This window comes from Lynx rufus, unplaced genomic scaffold (genome assembly GCF_022079265.1).
Source record: "Lynx rufus isolate CCGP_SWC_20201006 ecotype Redwood Valley unplaced genomic scaffold, mLynRuf1.p SCAF_2, whole genome shotgun sequence".
NCBI classification, from domain to species: Eukaryota; Metazoa; Chordata; class Mammalia; order Carnivora; family Felidae; genus Lynx; species Lynx rufus.
This window is the reverse complement of record NW_025814834.1, coordinates 24,481,653-24,487,652: the sequence shown is the minus strand read 5'-3', so window position 1 is coordinate 24,487,652 and position 6,000 is coordinate 24,481,653.

The window sequence follows — 6,000 nt, the reverse complement described above, 5'->3', positions numbered from 1 at the left end:
TGGTTCAGTCAGTTAAGCATCCAACTCTTGGTTTTGTTTCAGATCAAAATTTCAGTTTGTAAGCTCAAACCCCACATCAGGCTCTGTGCCAACAGCACGGGGCCCTGCTTAGGATTCTTTCTCTCCTTCTCCCTCTTTCTCTTTCTGCCCCTCTGCCACATGTTCTAAGTAAATAAACTTCAAGAAAAAGATATCTGCATTTCCATATTCATAGTAGCATTGTTTACAACAGCCAAGATGTGGAAACAACTTAAATGCTCACCCATTGGTGAATGGATAAAGTTGTTATTATATACTATATATATAATTACAACAGTGAAATATGTTGAATTTAACACACACACACACACACACACACACACTCATAGAAAAAGAGATCAGACTTGTGGTTACCAGAGACAGAGAGTTGGGGGAGGAAGAAATGGAGGAAGGTGGTCAAATGGTACATACTTCTAGTCATAAGATAAATAAGTACTAAGGATGCAACGTATAACATAAGGACTATAATTAACACTGCTATATAACACATAGGAAAGTTTTCAAGAAAGCAAACCCTAATAGTTCTTTTTATAAGGAGAAAATTGTTTCACTTTTTTTTTCTTTTTATTGTATCTATAAAAGAAGATGGATGTGCACAGTATCTATTATGATTATCATTTCACAGTATATGTACCTAAGACCATCATACACAGCAATGTGTGTCAATTATCTCTCAAAAATAAAAAAAATGTAAATGGATGCTTTTATTTATTATACTTATTAAATAATTTTGAGGACTAGAATTCTGGCTAGGACTAGAATTTCCTTCCACTATTCTGTTATTTTCATTTTTCTGGTTGCTATTAAAAGTAAAGTTGTAAATAACTCAAGAAAGAAAAAATAGTTGTTTGTTTTCAATAGTTCACAATACTAGTGTAAGTTCAAGTTAAAAAAAATCTTAGCATCCTACAGTTAAGGAAAATTTAATAACAGACAAAATTTCCAAATAAAATTTATGTATTGAAATTTTTTATTTGAAATTATCACACAGTCAATATTTGACAGTCTTACATAACAAACACACCAATGGTTTTATTCATACTTTAAAAAAATCTCTGGGTTATTTATATTTCCTTTTATAAAAATGACATTTTGCCTCAATACTCTATTTTCCGTATTGGTCAAAATGTTAAGAAAGATGACCAGTAACCTTCTCTGTTTATCTTCCTCTACCTATGTCCTCTCATACTGATCTTCACGTTTCTGTTTTTCATCTCATCTCACTTGGTACCTTCTGCTTTAAGTCTTTTTATTAACTCCTATGGATTCACCTTCTGGGTAAACGCTTATTTCCAAGCTTCTGTATTTGCCCATGCCTTAATTGCCATTATGTATTTATATTCTAACTCTTCTTGATATCTCATAGGTACATCAAATACTAACTGATCATACATTTCCTGGAATCTTTCTTCCTTCCCTTCTCCAGGATTGGGGTGGAGAATGACACAATCATTTACCCCTTTTCCTTAGCACAGCCCCATCAGATCTTGAGCTTATCCCCTACCTACCCTGACCCTATGTGGACATTCAGAAAGCCTTCTTTGCTTGTTAACCATGCTACCAGGAAAATTATTCTTTGTAAAATCAAATATACTTCCTTCTCTAAAAATCCATTAACAAGGTTAATAATCTCCCCCTAAAGGAAAATAAAGGTATCTATGGTATCTAAACCATACTTTATCTTATATCATTTACTCTAACTTGCATTGTTACTGCACATATCACTACTCTTCTACCTAGAATATGCTTCCTACTCCCCCTGTTCTTTTAGAATTAAGTCATCACTCTTTATCCAAATGATGTTCCTTACTTTGTTTCCATAATACTAATATGTGGCACTATAGGGGTTATTAATTTGTCTTAAAATTGTGTACTTCAGGGGCGCCTGGGTGGCTCAGTCGTTAAGGGTCCGACTTCGGCTCAGGTCACGATCTCACTGTCCGTGGGTTCGGGCCCGCGTCGGGCTCTGTGCTGACAGCTCAGAGCCTGGAGTCTGTTTCGGATTCTGCGTCTCCCTCTCTCTGACCCTCCCCCGTTCATGCTCTGTCTCTTTCTGTCTTTCAAAAAAAAAAAAAAAAACAGTACTTCACTGCTTACCTTCATATTATTCCTTTAGAACCTAGATTTCTGTCTTATTCATCTGTACATCCCTACCATCTTGCATAGTGTCTCACTGTTGTAGATTATTAAAATTTCTGAATGAATCCTTAAGTAAATATTTGAATGCATGAAGCCAACCAATCATTTTAGAAGAAAGTAAGAAATTCTAAAACTTCATCTTATTTTTTCTATTTCAAGGATTAAAAAAAAAATTTGAATTCATCAGGTTAGAAATACCTCAGAAGTCCATAGTGTATGTGTTCACTTACAGAAGTACATAGTTTTTTAATTTTCTTGGCTTGGTATACAGACCAAGGTACTATCTATCTTTCCTGGATACAGAATCAAGAATAAATCCTTAGCCTTTCGCTGGATTGTAGCTAATATCAAATATAACTTTAAAGTTGCCAGAAGCCACAACAAGCAGAAAGCAAGGATATACACAATTTATAGTATTGAAGAATTTTGGTCTCATGCCTTTATATCCTCATTCTTTCTGAGTAGGATGAGCTCTGACTACTTTTGAAAGATGTTTTTTATTTATAGAACTTTCATAAAGAATCAGAGTATAAGCCGTATGTAGATTAATTGATTTGTAATCTTTGCAGTGTAATAAAATGATAACAATATTGTCAGATGTGGGGGAGAAGGAACAAAAATTATAAAACCAAATAAAATAAAACAAACAAAAACTAAGGGGCCCTCTAAATGGCTTGGAATAGAGAAGTATATTAAGTAGGAAACTAGGGTTTTCTCTCTCAACTACAGTTTTACCTTGATAAATTGGCCTCCTGCAGTTGGCAAACATTTGAATCTTTAACATTTTGAATGCACTTTATTCTGAACATTTTCTAAGAGAAGTAAATGTTATATGACTGTGCATATGCTTTGATTTCTCAAGAGTACATATGTTTGGTTAATGTGAACTACTCAGCAACAAGTATAATTACCCACAAACTGGTTGCATACATACTATATGCAGAGTACTGTATAATTAACTAGGTGTACATAGAAACTAAGCTTAAGATACGTTTTCTGCTCCCTTGAGGCTCACTAGCTAGAAGTAATATCAACATTAGAAAGTCCCCAAGCATTACAACATATTGCAAGCAAATATCTTGGATATGCCTTTAGAGGGGATGTAATGATGCCAGTTAGATACCTTCATATACCAAATGGGTGTTTAGTACTTAGTTGAGGGGCAATTAGTAAGCACATGACTAATCTGATTGTACTAACTAGAGTTTTATAAAAAGATATAATTTAGTAAAGGAAGAAAGGAGTGAACTCTTTTCTAATTCAATTGAACTAGCTATATAACTCAGAACTATGAATTGTCGTTGCACTATTTGACATAGAGAAAGAGGATGTCAGGAATGCCTGCCTGCCTTCCTTCCTTCCTTCCTTCCTTCCTTCCTTCCTTCCTTCCTTCCTTCCTTTTTTTGAAATGATCAGAATAGGGGAGGGGATATTTTAAAATAATTAGATTTGTAAATTAAGAAGGGGTTGGTAGATGGGAGAATCTTGAAATGAACAGCAAACACATCGAGGCCAAATGACTCTAGGATGGTTCCACAAATCCTGGAGTGTTGCTTGAGGAGATACCCAGAATTTAGCAGAGAGGAATTTCAAGAAGCCAGAAATTAAAAGGAAATTTAAAGAGGTCATAACCATTTCCCTCCAGAGAGTAATCTAAACTGGAATGAAAAAATCCATGTATATCCAGGTATCAGGAAAACAGGATGGGCCTAAAAGTATGATAAAATTTCTCAAGATAGCGAGAAAAATATCCTATTAAATATGAAAATTAAATGGAGACAAGAGTATTAAATTTGTATTTTGGAGTTGGCACCATTTAAACCTTTGTTTTGATATATTGCTTAAAAAACAGTAAAACTTCATATTAATAAATGATTTTATTGTTTGTTTAAATGTGTATTTATTTTGAGAGACAGAAAGAGTCCAAGCTCAGGTTGGAGGAGAGGCAGAGAGACAGAGAATCCCAAGCAGGCTCCATGCTCAGCACGGAGCCCCAAATGAGGCTTCATCTCATGACCATGAGATCATGACCTGAGCTGATAGCAAAAGTTGAATGCTTACCCAACTGAACCACTAAGGTACTCCAAACCATTTTCTTTAAATGGTGTGTTGTATACATTTTTTAAAAAATTGCTACTAACTGGCACTGCTATTAATTGGCTGGATGATCTGGATAGTTATTAATTTCTTGAGGCCTTGGTTTTCACTCTTTTTTTCAAACTTGAATTTAAATTCTAGTTTGTTAACATACAGTGTAATAATAGTTTCAGGAGTAGTATTTAGTGATTCATCACTTACATACAGTACCCAGTGCTCTTCATAACAAGTACCCTCTTTAATACCCATCACCCACTTAGCTCATCACCTGCCCACCTCCCCTCTAAATACAATATTGTATTATAACATAACAATGGTTATGGTGCCTTCTTGCTCTAAAATTTTATACTTTAGTTTGTGTACATTCAGCATAATGTGCTGGTAGCATGTACTACTTCTACAAAAATGTACCTCATTTAAGACACATTTATTTTTATCATTGTTTAAAAAATTTTTTAATGTTTATTTGAGAGAGAGAGAGAGAGAGAGAGAGAGAGAGAGCATGAGTGGGGGAGGGACAGAAAGAGAGGGAGACACAGAATTGGAATCAGGCTACAAGCTCTGAGCTGTCAGCACAGAGCCTGACACAGGGCTCGAACCCATGAACTGTGAGATCATGACCTGAGCTGAAGTCGGATGCTCAACTGACTGAGCCATCTAGGCGCCCCTATTTTTATCATTATTTTTATAGTTACTTTTGAACATGTTATATTCCATGTCTTGGTTGTTTACATCTCCCTTGCCCAAGGTAACCATATAATTCAATGTTTAATAGTTTCCCTTTTGTGCAAAAGTGTGTATGTTATTGATTAATAATTATATCAGCACAACAGGTATAAATTTTCCTACTCAAAACCCATCACAGTATCTACTATGTACAAAATTGGCAATAAAATATTGTTATATAAATAGATAAATGGAATAAATATCCTGCTATTTATAGACAGGTACTTGACTATTGAAAATAATTGTGTACATGTATGGATTTGTACCCTTAGGCATTATGAAATTGTACAGTGTTATTGGGACCAGTTTTGTGAGCCTCAACATATTTTTTTAGCTGTAGTTTGTTGATGGGAAGAGGTTTTTTCTTGAATTCTAAAGAGGAGACAGTTGCTGGATTCTCTGATAACAAAGGAGATCAGAGCTAGAAATGGACAAATCTAACTGAATACATATTTCTATCTCTAAATATTATTTAACTTTTAACCTACAATGTTTATCTACTCTACAACATAGCAGTAGCTTTTACAAGAAACTGTAACACTAGTAAGAAATTGTATGGACTAAAGATCAGGTAGGTTGATTCAACCACCCGAAGCAGACTCAAAGTTTTGGGTGGTAATGTCACAAAGCAAGAGCCTAAATCTGATACTCTAGCATAATATAAGCAAATCTTTCTTACAGTTTGGTAAATATGATGAAATTATAAAGTTATTTTCAATAATCTGAAAGAGGAAGCATATAATAAGAAAATAAATATATATATGTATTGAACATACACATTTTCTCATGTTTCACGTGTATATATATATATATATATATATATCCATCCAATGGAATAAAGGCAGTCTCTTCAGCAAGTGGTGCTGGGAAAACTGGACAGCAATATGCAGAAGAACGAACCTGGACCACTTTCTTACACCATACACTAAAATAAACTCAAAATGATTGAAAGACCTAAATGTAAGACAGGAAGCCATCAAGATGCTCAAGGATAAAGCA